The sequence below is a fragment of the Anomalospiza imberbis genome, chromosome 10 (assembly GCF_031753505.1).
Source record: "Anomalospiza imberbis isolate Cuckoo-Finch-1a 21T00152 chromosome 10, ASM3175350v1, whole genome shotgun sequence".
Classification (NCBI taxonomy): Eukaryota; Metazoa; Chordata; class Aves; order Passeriformes; family Viduidae; genus Anomalospiza; species Anomalospiza imberbis.
In genome coordinates, this window is record NC_089690.1 from 9,183,758 (window position 1) to 9,197,927 (window position 14,170).

Genomic DNA, 14,170 nt, shown 5'->3' on the forward strand with positions numbered 1-14,170 from the left:
GTGGAAGAAAGAAACTTAAATTTGGTGTTTACTATCAATGTGAATACTATCAGTTTGAATTTGCAGCCTGATTATAGTTATATTGTCAATTTGTTAGTTTTTTATTGTTTGTTTTATTTTGAAAGATATAGAATCACACCCACTATCAATCCTGCTTGGATGAGGCATTGAATGTGAGATGAGAGAGTCACTTTGCATGTGAGTTTCACTACTAACTCCATGACAGAGGAAGGTAGAGGCTTTGGAAGGCAGTCCCGATGGGCTACCTGAACACTCAGTCTCTATTTTCTCTGTACCCTTTACTTTTTTCATTACAGCCCACACCACACTTCCTGGTCTCCATTCAACTCTCCCTTGCCCTCTTTCAGTTCTTACTCACACTTACCCTTTATTCATATAAACTCTATTTCAGGATTCAGCTTGATGTGATGACATCAAGCCTCTCTCTCCTTTTTTCCTGCACAGGTATTAGTAGAGGAATCTACGCTGAGCTCAAAAAACTCACCAGTGTGTTTTCACGAGGGAGCCATCAAAATGTTCTTTGATAGAGGAATTAATTTGTTATTTAACATTGCTTTTATATCATCTCTGGTGGTGTCTACTCAACACCAGCCCCACTTTAATGCAACCCCATCTCCTACTCTTTTGGAACAGAATGAAGTGTCTATTTTAAAATAAACCTTCCATTTAAATCCTATCAGTGTTTGGTACAACTGCAGGTTACCTCTGTCCTGATGACTGTTGTCTATGAATTTTAAAAACAAATCACTCTTGCCCTGGCTATCACAGGATATTGGTCCTCTGTGCTTGACTTGGGAGGGACTTTGTGGTGCCATTTGTGGCATTTATTAAACCCCTACAAGTGATGACTTTGTCTCAAGTAGGCAACAAATGGGAGAAAAAAAAAAAAAGGAAAAATCCTAACCTCCAACACCCTTCTACAGGTGGTGCCTCTCACTGCCTTTGCCCACTCCGCTTGTCATCTTGCCACTTGATGAAGAGGCTCAGTCATAAGATCTGTGTGCAGCTGGTTGTGCACCAGGGCTGGAACAGTGAATCCATTGGTTCTGTGCTCAGTCCCACTGATGGATGGCTTCCCCGTGACCAGGCAGGTCTCAGGAGAGGCAGGAGGTGGAAAGAACTGCTAATGTGCTGCCCATTCCAGCCACTCCAGGACCCTGGCCACCAACCCCTACCAGGTGGTACAAAGGAGCACATTTGCTTTTAAAGAGTCTACTGAAAATTTGGCTGAATAGCAGGAGACCCCCAGCTTTCCCTTTTGGAGACTGAGTTTTCAGACATTCTTGCACAACGGTTTTCCTTTTCCTGAGCAGGGGAGCCAGTGTGGTGTGTGCATCCTCCTGTATGGATTAGTCCACGTGGGTCAAGCAGCCAAACTGGGCAAGTAACATGTGTCTGGAAACTTACAGCACCACTTTACACCCATGTATTCCATAAAGATTTGAAACGGGATGATGGAGGAGGGCAAACAAACTCAGGTAATCTGATAAAATTAACTTTGCTCTACCTCCACTCCTTTGGGAAGCTTGTGAGGGCTTCTGGTGTACAAAACAACCTAGAGATCTTTCAGTGACTGTTCAGTTGTATACTTCCAGCTCCTGGAGAGACTGACTTCTGGCAGTGGAGAAATTTGCAAGTTATGGGGAAAGAGTTGAAGTGATCCCAGGGCAATGGTGAAGGATGACAGCACGCTTATCTCTGGTGGGCTCAACTGACTTCCCTAATCCCCTGTCCCCAGTTCTTCCCATTGCTTTCTGGCCCCTTCAAGTGCAGTTTTCCCTCCTGATTGTCATCTGTCATCAGTTGGCTGCCCACAGGTTCCAGCCCCATGGCACGTGTTTGCCTTAGGTCACCAAAGAACTGCCAGGCCCGAAGGTGCACACCCTGCTGCTGATGGCTGTGATGCTGTAACTTCTTTTAATTGCTGTGATTAACCCTCCACCCCATCTTTTCTTTTTAAATTTTATAACAAGTGTCAGCCACAGCCTCAGGTCTCTGAGTTAAGATACAACTGTCATCCGCAATAATACGGTTTAGGTTTTGAAATCAGGTTGCAGGCGTCGGTTCCAGGGAAATATGTGCAACTGGGTGTGTTACTTTTTAAACCACCGTGATTGCTTCAGCTAAAAGTGAGTTCATGTCACAGAACTGCAGAAGGGCTGCTTTGTTTTATACTTTCAGGATAGCAGGAGAGTGTGAATCCAGAAAGCCTAAAATATTTAACTTTGATGGCTATGAAAGAGCTGCCTAACATTACATGGTGCTCAGCTCTGCTAAGTTATGGTTCAGGAAAGCACTGACAAGTTGTCTGCCACCCAGATCTTCTGCTAATGTTTTTCTTGTGCTTTTCTTTCTTTTTCATGATGGGCCTCTCGTGGGTAGCAATATTAGTGCCACATCCATAAGCAGGACAAATGCCAAACTCCAGGGAAGCTATTTACCCTGGCAAAAGGAAAAAGCAGACACTGGAGACAAAGACAGCCTTGTGTAATAGTTGGTAGATTCTGCATCCGTCCAAAAATTAAAAGCAAGGGTTGATTTTTTTCACTTCTGTTCAAATAAGTTGTCTGGGGAGCTGTTTTGTTTCAAAGGCCCAGGCAAAACTGTCCCTGTGGAGGCTTCATGGAACGACCCAGTGAATCCTTGGTGTGTAGTGTGGGAACCTAACATCTGTAGAATTACATTTTGGAAAAAAGAAATTATCTGTTGCACCAGCATATGCATCTGGGGAAACTATTTCTGTATTTGAGGAAGTTTAGAAACTCTTGGACAAACAGGAGGTGAAAGAACAGGAAATTTTTGCTGTCTCTCCAGTGGATGATCTGGCAGGTAACAAATGCAACAAAACGGGAGATGGGTCAAAGGAGCCAGAGGGGGTTGCACTGCACATGCTGTGTTGGTAATCTGAGCCTCATCACAGGATTTGTACTAAACATCTCTTTCTGTTCAAAAATCAATTGGATATATCTTCAGCAAGAAAATTACTTTAGGGTTGTTTAAGAACAATACCGTGTTTGGCATTTGCACTGTTCTTACAAACTTTTGTAAGGCACTTGCAATCATGTGCTGTCAGAACATGAGTCAGGCTGAACTTTCACCTGACACACCATGGCTGTGTTTGTGTTCTGTAACAGAATTAAAATAGTTTCATATTAATCTTCATCTTGAACATTTATTGTCATTATTATGTCACACTCTTATATTTTTCCATTTGAATAACTTCATCTTACTTTCAGACAGTGCCCTGACCAAGTGCCTGCTGAGACAACTTGGGAAACTAGAAAAGATGCTCATCCAAGCAATTGTAATCCAGGAGTATGAGCCAAAATGCACTAAATGCTATTCACTTCCCTTTGATTAAAAGTTTTGCCTCTGGCACATTTCAAAGCTTAGTTCATTCATTTGCCAAATGCCTTCAGGTGAGAAAAATGCACTGTGAACTGGAAATCTGATTTTCTTCAGTACTAAAATGAAATTTCCTGTTTAAAAAAGACAGATAATATGCTAGTTGAATTGGTGTTACACACACTTCCTTTACCACATTGTTAAAGAGCCATTTATCATCATGTGTGACATCTGCATTTAAGACCATGCTGTAAGGGCAACCTTGAACTGGGAACAGTGGGTAATCCAAGACAAGGAAATCCCTCCTCATAAAATCCTTGTGCTGAAATGTTATCTTCTCACTTCTTTTTTATCTTCATTATATTTATATTATTATCTCCATTATATTTGTAATTGTGAAATGTTACATTAATAACATTTGCAGCTGAATTAAATTGAATGTAACAACAAACTTGAGGGTCACATAAGAACAGATTTATGGATATTTGTAGACAGTTGAGTTTCAACATGTGTAAAATACAGTTGATGTACCTGCAAAAATCACTGTGAACTCAAATAGTCAGTGGAAGGGAAAGAGAAAGAGACATGTAGGGCAGCATATGCCCTGCATAATAAAACAAGGGCAACCTTTTGAAAGCTAGAACTGTATAAGGAATAGTGTGTTTACTTTGGGTGTTTGTTGCAGCCGGTGATATAAGCCAGGCAGATGAGAAAAGCCTCGTCACACAGTGATTGGAGCACAAGAGATGTCAAACAAGGGGTCTGAAGAGCAGCTTTGCCATTTCACTAAAAACATTGACTAAGGCAGTTTTGTGTGTAAATCAAATGGTGGGAGATATAAGCACCATGATTTGAATCAGCAAGTCACGTTGTTAGAGTTGTAAATAAAACTTGTACCTAGGAAAAGGTCAGCTCTTTAACCTTTTTCCAATGTGCATGGGCAAGTTTCATTTCACCCTTGTCCCCCAGTCCTTTGAGATGTCTCTCCAGACTGAAATTACACTGTTAGAAATGGTTCTCATTTGTTGAGGTGAATTACACCTTACTTTTAACAGTAACTCATAACCAGAGGTCTGGTCTAATCAGTTCTACCAAGAAAGTGCTTTCTCTGAGAGCAAATCTTACAAAGCCAAGAGTTTTTGCTTGTTGGTTTGGGCTTTCTTAGGGGTTTTTCCTTGTTTGTTGTTGTGGGCTTTTTTATTGAGTCCGAATCAGTTCACAGTCATAATTTATGGAAGAACAGTAAGGGCTGAGTTTATGATTCTGTGGGTGTTAAGAGGGTATAGCAAAGACCCCCAGTGCACAGGCAGCTAGCCAGTTGCAGGAAGCTTGTTCAGGGCAAGAAACACCAGTCAGAAGATGGAGTGGAGCTTTATTTAGGAGTCCAAGTACCCCAAAACATCACTCATATTACTGGCTGCATGGTACACAAAGTTCCTGGCTGACTGCAGACTAATTACAAAACAGCAAGGTGGGTGTCCCACCACTGAACATCCTAAGAGGTAAGGTTCATGTAACTCACTTATCAGTGTAACCATTAACAAACTGCCATTTTTTATATCTTCATTTATCCTTCTGATAGGGCAGCCTTAAAATTCTGATCTCATTCATCTTCCACACCCAGCAGGAATATCAGACAGCTCAAGCTTTAGTGTTTACATGTACATTTGGCAGGAGAAGGGAGATGGGGTAGCTGGTTCTTAAAAAGTTGTTGTACCACAGCCTGAGGGGGAAGTCTGCTTTCAGAGCACCTCCTGGCATCTAGATCCTCCTCCTTTACTGTGTTCAGTGCTATGGCCAGCTGTGTGTTGGCTATTTTGTTACATTCCATACACATGTGGAAAATTAATTTTAATTGATCTCAGTAAAACTCACAGCCACGTCTGGAAACTTGCCGAACGAGGTAAGGTATATTTGCAGGGATGGTACAAAGGGATCTAGCATTATGCTTGACTTGATTTACCATCCTCACTGGTGATTAAGAAGAGTTGAAGAGTAGAACATGCTTTGCAATGTGACATTTTAAAATTATTCTAAACTCCTTGCAGAACTCTTAGAGAAAAAAGGGGTTTATGGGTCTGACTGAACATAAAAATGAAGACACAGTGTAGAAAATAATTCATAGAATAAAGCACAGACAAATGTGGGCACAATAAAACACAGGAAAAATAGTCCTAAATTATCTGGGTCACTCTCCAGGATGCTCTGAGGAGCCACTATAAATCTGTATGAATGATATGTTAAGGTGATTTCACAGAGCTCATATTAGCTGGAGAAAATCAATGGCTTTATATGCATGTGGAAACATATCTTACAGAAATGGATAAAAAAATTGTGGGTTTCACTGTAGATTTCTCCTTGCTTGAGAGACATCCACAGGAAATAAAGCAATCAGATTTTAAAAACACAGCAGCTATGAACCCTATCTTTTAGATTGAATCAAAAGGTTTTAAAATTTCTTCTTCCTCTTCCTTCATGTACTGAGGGGAATCATTTAGATGAAATTTCCATTCAAAATAGCTTTTACAATTTCCCCCTCGGGGAAAGAGGGAAGTCTCAGTAGGAGCTGGGAGACTACAGTGTGCTAGGTGAGAAATAGCTGGTGGGAAAGTGTCATATATTAAACAAATTTCATCTCAGCAGCCCCTGCCCTGCTGAAGGTTCCAGAAAAGAAAAATTACAAGGAGTGAAGCGAAATGGTAGGAAGTAGAAAAATCTCTTTCCTACTGCTGGTGTAAAAGGAGTTCAGCTTTCGTCCTGATAAGTACAGAGGACAGACAGGGAGCAGCAAGGAGTCAAGGGAGCATTCAGCAGCTCCTGTATTAATTTCCTCAGCAGCAGTGTCACAGCTGTGCTTAGGAAAGGAGACCAGAGCCCCCAGAGCCTCCTCTCCCCACCATTGAAAAGAGGCTGTGCTGGCTTCAGATAGCACCACAGCCAACATGACATCTGCAGGAAGTTATACAACTTGGGTATCTAAGGTAGCTAGCAGATAAATGATGAAATAATCTAAAGATGCCATGTAAATAACGGGTATTATATGTGGACTAATGCTGTATCTGTAACTTACTCTTGTGAAAGCAAACATTGCTGTCAGAGTCCATGGAAAAAAGCATGGATTTAGGGGAAACTTCTAAGTCTCAGAGGGAATGGTGCTTTAGCCATGTATTTCTAAATGCTGCTAATTATTGTCCTGAAACGGAACCATCAGCATCATGTCAAAACATATCTCTTGGAAAAGTTAAGTAGTAGATCTTGCAGCCAAAATACACCTTGGATACTTCAATATGTTGAAATTTTCACAGGAAAGTTTTCAGTTGTCAGGAGCTTGTATGTTTTGCACATTCTTTGGTAAAGAAAGAACACACAATTGCTGCATTTTCTGGTGCAGAGGGCTCTGTCCTGCAGGATGGCACAGGAGGACAGTGGTGGGGGAATGGGATTCTATGAACTTTTCCTAAAGTTTTCACTGATATAAGAAAATCCCATGAAGTGTTCTGAATTCAGCAGATCTCTAAAAGAAACATCTCCCATTGAAAAACTTCCAGCTTGATCTTTTCTATCCAAATCTTTTTAACACTGCCTATGAGAGAGAGTACATTTTCAGACATAAGGAGACAGAAACTTATAGGACACTACTACTTTCTACTGCTCTTCACATTTACTTTGCTTGGAAAATCAGAGATTCTGCAAACTATTTTTTGCTGAAGTCATCTGGAGTTGATGACTGTATATGTTGTAATGTTGGCTGTACTCAAAATTCACCCCTCTCTTGCCTGAAGATTAAAGGCAACGTCAGCTCTGCAATATGATGAAGACAACCTGGTCTGGGTCCTCCACGTCCTCTTTTTGGCAGGAACAGAAACCACAGCGACCACTTTGCACTGGGCACTGCTCCATATTTTGACTTATTCCAGAAAAGATGGGAGAGTAATGAGGTCACATGGAAAACTGCTTGGATTGTGCTTTCTCAGAGAACACACCAAGGTCAGCACAAAGGTAAACACTTGTAAAACAGCATCCTGTTGGAAATTCATACTCTCTGAGCTGACAAACACACCTGATTTATTGAGCATCATGGGCTCACCCAAGCCCCTTAGCTTCATCTTGCTGCCTTGCACTGTGGCAAGAAGTACCCACTCTTTCTTCCTTTCCGTGAGAGTCAGGATGAACGCAGAGGGAGCTGGGCATGCAACAAGCCTGTGTAAGATAACTGGAGAGTACAATGTCTCTGCAGCTGTGCTGTGAGCACAACCAGTTCCCCAGGCCTCTCCCAGGGTGGTCCTGATGAGACAACAGCGCTGACAAATTGCACATTCGCTGGGAGAGGGGAAACTCCCATCCTTAACATACAGTTGCAACATGGGATCAAAGAAGCACCTTCCTTACAGGCTACCACTGTCCTCCAGTACAGCCTGTTCCAGGCAGTGGCAGACCCTAAATGTCCTGATTCCTGATGCTGAAGATTCTCAGAGAAAGGTTTTATCTGGGGGAGAAAACAGTACTGGCAAGTCCTGGGCTTTTGAGAAATATTTTGCAATGCTTCATTGTCTTTCATAATGTTTCTGAGGAAAAACAAATTCAATAGATTTGTTTTCAGTCTTCCATAATGTTCTCCCATTATTATGTCTCTCCAGTCCTGATCCATCCATACACTTTATACCTGCAAAATCTTATTAGGGCATTAGCTGAGGGTGTTTTAGTGCATTAGAAGGAAACAATCACCAGAGAGTGTAATATAATTTCTGTGCAGGGTAGTTCTCTGTTTACTGTCACTGGAGTGGTTAACTGGGAATGTATTTGTGACAGCAGCAGCCCAGGGCTCTGTGCTGGAGCTGAAATGATCAGTGAGTCTGCCAAAAGGGGTGGTTCTGCCCCCTTTTGTCCTTGGCCATGTTCTCACTGCTCAGTGAGGCAGCAGCCAACAGGTGAGTGTGTTCAGACTGCTGAGCCGGCAGAAAACTATTACTGCAACTAGAACTGAAAGGCTTTCCACCATATCAGCCAAATGAATCCAGGCACTTATTGCTCTGTGTTGCTGGATCCAACCCTGGTGAAAGGGAAAATGAGGGGATGGGACTCCTTGTTTTCATGGCATCTTGCTTACAGGTAGATTACAGGCTGACTATTACTTGAAACTACATGAAACACGTTGTCCAGGATCACAGAGGGGATCTGCAGCACAGCAGGGAACTGAATCATGTCTTTAAAGTCCAGGCCAATGTCCAGAGCAGGACACAAGCCTTGTTCTCACTATGACAGCTGAAAAGGCATCCATCTCTGTTCACTTGATCCATTCTCCTGCTCACTCTGAGCACAGTGGAAGGGACACACTCCATTGCTGACCAGATGCCTTTGTCTGGGACTAGATGTGGTTAATTTCCTGGGCTGGCCAAGAGCTCCAGTGTGGCTAATGCCTGTGGTAGTGTGGATCTGGGGGCTGCAGGCTCTGGGGCTAGCAGGTCACAACTGAGTGAGGAGGGACACGAGAACAGCAGTGTTTGTTAAAAGTCAACGTTTTGTGTGTGTTTTTGTTTCTCTCTGTATCTGGACTTCTTTGATATTCCTTAACATCCAGAGGGCCTAAAGGAAACTGCTTCTGACACCTGTCTTCTTAACCAGCTGTGGACACTGGAGTTCCAAACTCACCATGAAACACTCTTAAAGGTACAGTTTCATTAATATTTCAGCTGTAGACTCCTAATGTATCCTTGGCTAGAATGTAAAAGCAGTTTTTTGCTCCTTCCTGGCTTTAGTCTGAACTATGAGCTTTCCAGGCAGAACTCAAGCCCTGTGTCTCCTTGATGGTCTTTAGAGAGGATTGGTATTGAGTGGAATGGGCCTGTAGCAACAGTTGGAAGTGGTGTAAAGCACTGAACAGTCACCTGGCCAAAAATATTGTCTGAGGAATCCTGTTATTATGGCACAAGTTACAAAAAGGAAGAAAAGGAAACAGGAAGAACCAGCAAAACTCCTCAATGAGAAGCAGATAGCAAAGTTTATGTGCTAAAGGAGTTAATTCTGTAGCCCTTATTTTGGGAATACTGCTGGTTGTATCTTGGCACAAGGCATGGAATGCTCCTTGGCAGTAGCCTGACCTGACCAGAGCAGAACCAGTTATGCAGGTGAGACTGCAGCTCACTAGAGGTGTTACTGCTCCAGGCCAGTCTTTGCTGTTGAGAAGAGGAATGAAGGGAAAAGGATGAAGAAAAGTGATGTTACCTGTGGTGTAACGATATTGAAGGTTGTATTGAGACAGAATTTCCTCTTCCCCAGAGTTCTGCTGGTTTTGGGAGTGTGTTGCAAGTGTCAGTAATCACCAGAGCCACCGTGCACTGCAAAACAACCAAGTGGATGGATTAACGTCTTAATCAATTTAACTGCATAAATGAGCAGCTGCACAGACCTGCAGCCAGGTGACATTGTCTGTATTCTTTGGTGGGGTAGGGTATACACACACTGCTTTTCTGGCTTTTTTTGTTTGTTTGACAGTGTAGAGGCACATTAATATTATTACTGACAATCCTTAATATGGTCTACACACTGCACCTGCCAAGATGAGCCAGGAGAGATTCCTGCTCAGCATTCAGGCTATGCCCCCATCTCTGTCTATCCTGGGAAATATACCTATATTGATAAAGAGTTGAGTCCCTAAGCCTAGGACATGTATGAGACAAAGTGCATTCCTGTTTTCCTTTGTGTACAAAAGAAAAAACAGGCTCTGCTGTTTCTTTGGGCACCAAATGGAATCCAGTTCAGGGATTCAGGCATTTGTTTCTTCTTCCCCTTCCACCTTACTTGGGCTATTAAGGTAAAAGACTGGACTCCAACTGCTGTGAAAGCCATTGTTCAAATTACTGTCCCTTAAGGAAAACAGCCATTGCTCCTAGCAAGTGACATCAACCAGGTGCCTGTTCATATTTGCATGCATTTTCAGTACGGTCAGCATATTCCAGAATCCCTGGCTACATCTTTGTTTCCAAAAATTGCAAAGGAGGAGGCCTGCATATGCATCTAGAGAGATGCAGTCCTGTTTATAGATGTTCTGGGTTCAGCAACACATTACTACTGGATTCCTAAGACAAGCTGGAGAACTTAGCATGTGTTGAAACTGTGCTCAAACTCTTAACAGCTTAATAAATGCCATGTTTTCACCAGTTCCCTGAATATCCCTGGAGCAAAGAGGTGCCTTTTCATCTTCGAAGGGTCCAGCATATATCATCAAAGTGCTGCAACTGCTCAGAAGAAGGTCACGCTTTATATATAAAGTGACATAAATATGTATATAGTTGCATATGGTGCAGGGACAATCTTTATTCATTCCTCTGTTTTATACTTTAAAATTCCTAAAACATATGTTCAGAAATCCTTACCTCCTATCCCATACAGTAATAGGCTAGCTGACGTTGTTCCTATCTGAAATCACAAATCTTTGTGCAAGGAAACACTCATCTTCCCTCCCTCAGTGCAATTAAGTCTTTCTCAACTACCCAGGTCAAAGAGTTTAAAATTGGTCTCTAATTTATAGTTTCCAGAGATTTGATTTGCAGAACTATTGAAAACCCAAACTCCAGTGGCAATCAGAAGGATCTGTAAGAGTTAAATACTTCCCAGGCTGTTCAGGGTACTCAACACATCTCCAAAGAGAAACTCCAGATCAATGACTGATTGAAAAGTTTACCGGCTTTACCAGATCCTCCAGCACAGCAGTGAGTGAACATTACCATCTAATGGCTGTGCCTGTTAATTACAGCTATAATTCCTACTTTAATGATGGAGGCTGGTCCTTGTGTAAGTACTGATACGCTGAAAAGGCTGTAGGATTGGAAAACAAATAAACATGGAAAGATAATAAAAGCAGAATTTATGATTTTGCAGTATTCATCAATCACCTCCGGTGGGCAAGGTGAATGGAGGAATCCTACTAAAATGTTTCTGGCTAACATGTCACAGTTGCTGCACTGATGGCTACACGTGCTGCAGACACATGAATAATGACCACCATAAATAATAATCCAATGCATTAGTAACTGTGAAAGCCTTTTAACATTCTAATAGTGAAACATGATTCCGGCCTCTTTTTTTCCCTGACAGCAGGATGAAATTTCTCCCATCCCTTCCCCAGCCAATGCCAAGGGTTGCACCAGTCCCCAGCTTCTCCCCAGTCGTTCTCCATTTTGTTGCAGATGTCATCTGTGCCAGTGAGCACATCTAGAAGCAGCAGAGATGATTCAGGCTGATGATTGAGAAAGCTAGGACTAGGGATGAAAACCCTGGAAGCCTGGGTTTGGGATGAAGCTTGCTGCTTCACTGAGCTCTTTGTCAGATGAAAAGGGGAAATATTGATCTGTATGTGCTCATTACAAAAACCTCATTCTCCTTATTTCCAGCCCTGCTTTTTCTGCTGGAAGTTGCAATTTCCACAATAGGTTCGATGAGAGGTTTACACAGCTGATGCTTTCACACTGGAGCCTAGAACATCACACCTGACTCATTGCTGTCCTGCTAACCCCTTATGCGAGAAAGTGACAGATGAGAGGTTCCCAAATTGTGCTGATTCTGCACTTTCCTGTAGGATGAAGTCTTGCCCCCACTCCTTCTAAAGGTTCAAGAAGAATAATCCCCCAGTTTGTTTCTTGATTCCTGCAGTCTCGGCTATTTGTGTAATCCTATGCAAATCAAGAGCTCAGTGTAACAAAGGGTCAGAGCCTACAAAAAAATTTAATTATGCAGCTTGTTTTGTTTGTAGGCATGGATCTCTCTGTTCCACTCCCTTCTGCCATCAAATGGATGTGCTTTTTGGATATTGCTTCATTACAGAGGCTGGCATGTGCCAGAGGCTGCTCAAAGGATCCCAGATCATGGCAAAATTCCATGGCATCTCCTGGCCTCAGGTGAGCAAGGGCTTCCCTGTGCTTGTATCAACATCTGGCAGGATTCCTCAGTAAGCTGTGGCATGGAGTGGTTGTTCTTTGCCAAGGCACAGAGAGGAAGAAGAGCTCTTAAATGAACACCGAGCTCTGCTGCAGCCAGCACTCACTGCCGTGCTCTTCCTTCGCAATAATGATCCCTCTGCAACCATTCCTGGCTTTCTCTGCCTACAGACCCTTGAATCTCCTGTAACAGCTCTCTTCAGAGAGACTAGCCTGACTTTACATATAGAATATGCAGCATCAAATTTGCCATGGGGCCAGAATCAGGTTTTTCCTCTTAGCTTATGCCTTGGAGGGTTTTTTAATAACCCTGATTTCCTGTGTTAGACTGGGCTGCAAGAACCATCCAGAATAAACAGGACAAACTTACATGAATGTGGCTTTGAGAACTACAGACAAGTGTTGACTTAAAATTTAGGAAGGAACAGGTCATTTGGGAAAGACTTCACTTAGAAAACTTAAGAAAAATTGTATTTAAGGGAATTTAAATCTGCCAAAACCGAAACTGAACTACCAGTGGAAAGCAGGCAATCCAGAAATGTATGGTAATGGTCATCCTTGACACACTTCCCTACAAGATAATTTTTAAAATAATTAAGTGGTCATGCATTTCCTATAGTCAGACAAGTAACAATTGTGGATCATTGCAATGGTTAGGCACAGCTCAGCTGTGAACATTCAGCCTGTAAGTGCTCTGTGAAGCCAAGATGTTCATGGCATTCCCCTGCTTGTATTTCCAGGTGCAGCTCCAGGACACTTTCCCATCATTGCTGAGGCCCTCAGGCACTTTGCTGATGAGAAGGCTGCTGGCAGAGACACACCTGCAGGATCTATGAGCTCTTACTAAGAGTGAGATCAGGCACCACCAGAAGAGCCGGGTGCCTGCACAGCCACAGGATTTCATTGCTGCATGCCTGAATGAGATGTTCAAGGTAACTAGTAATTGTCTCTTAGGCAGCTGCTACATATTTCAAATGCTTCTAGTTAAAGTATTTCCAGCAGCACTCCTCCTTCCTCTCCTCCTTTTCTTCCTGGGAGATGGTTGAGCTATTTCTTTCTTTGAATTCAACCTAAAACATAGAGTGATGTTGTTCTGCTCTAGACCAAAAGAAAACTTACTGTGTGCTGTCCTCCTCTTCAGCAAGATCATATTTTTTAACAGAACAACAAGGCTGCTGTCTTACCAGCTCCACAACTCAGTATGGAGCCTGTGATGAAAAACAGATCTGTTGCTGGGAATTTGCAATGCACTAAAGCAGTCTTAAATCTCACTGCCTGTCTCCTATCTGCAGGCAGAGGATGGCACGCTCTCTACATTCAGAGTGCAGTGACCACAGATCTCTTCAGAGCAGGCTCACACACCACCTTCACTTTGTGCTGAGCACTCCATGATGGTGTAGCTGGAAGTGCAAGGTGGGAAATGTGTGTAGCTGCACACTGTGTGTCCTTGCTCGTGGCTCATGATTCAGCTGCCCTGATCCTCCACTGTAAGGTGGCTTAGGAATTTTGAGTTCTGCATAGAGTGTGCACATCAACAATTCTTGAATGCTCATTATTAGTCCTTTTTTTAAAAATTCAGAATGAGTCCAAGAGATGTCAGACGCTGTCATTTGTCCATCGTGTGGAATTGAATATAAGGACTGAACAACCCTGCCATATGCAAAAGCAGTTTTACAAGAGACTGTGTGTTACAGCAGCATGAGCGAACCCAGGGTTAGAGGGGACCCAGGACACCACGCTGCTAGGCTTCCCTGTCACTAGGTCTCTTAATGCCACTAAGCTTCGGGTACAACCCTTAGACAAACCAAAGTCAGGCATCACATCTTGTATTTACATTTTGTCCCAGGCTGCAAAACTACCCAAAGGTGACT

At 42.7% G+C, this 14,170-nt stretch overlaps 1 long non-coding RNA gene across 2 annotated transcripts; it reads left to right on the forward strand.

Moving 5' to 3' along the window:
* Window positions 1–8,394: 8,394 nt before the first annotated feature.
* Window positions 8,395–13,731, forward strand: LOC137479864 (uncharacterized). Of its 2 annotated transcripts, none has more exons than XR_011002561.1 (4): window positions 8,395–9,033; window positions 9,099–11,075; window positions 12,116–12,260; window positions 13,040–13,731. It is a non-coding gene; the product is annotated as an uncharacterized lncRNA (long non-coding RNA). The 2 variants fall into 2 exon arrangements; XR_011002562.1 differs by having other exon boundaries at window positions 10,895–11,075; window positions 13,040–13,722.
* Window positions 13,732–14,170: the final 439 nt, after the last annotated feature.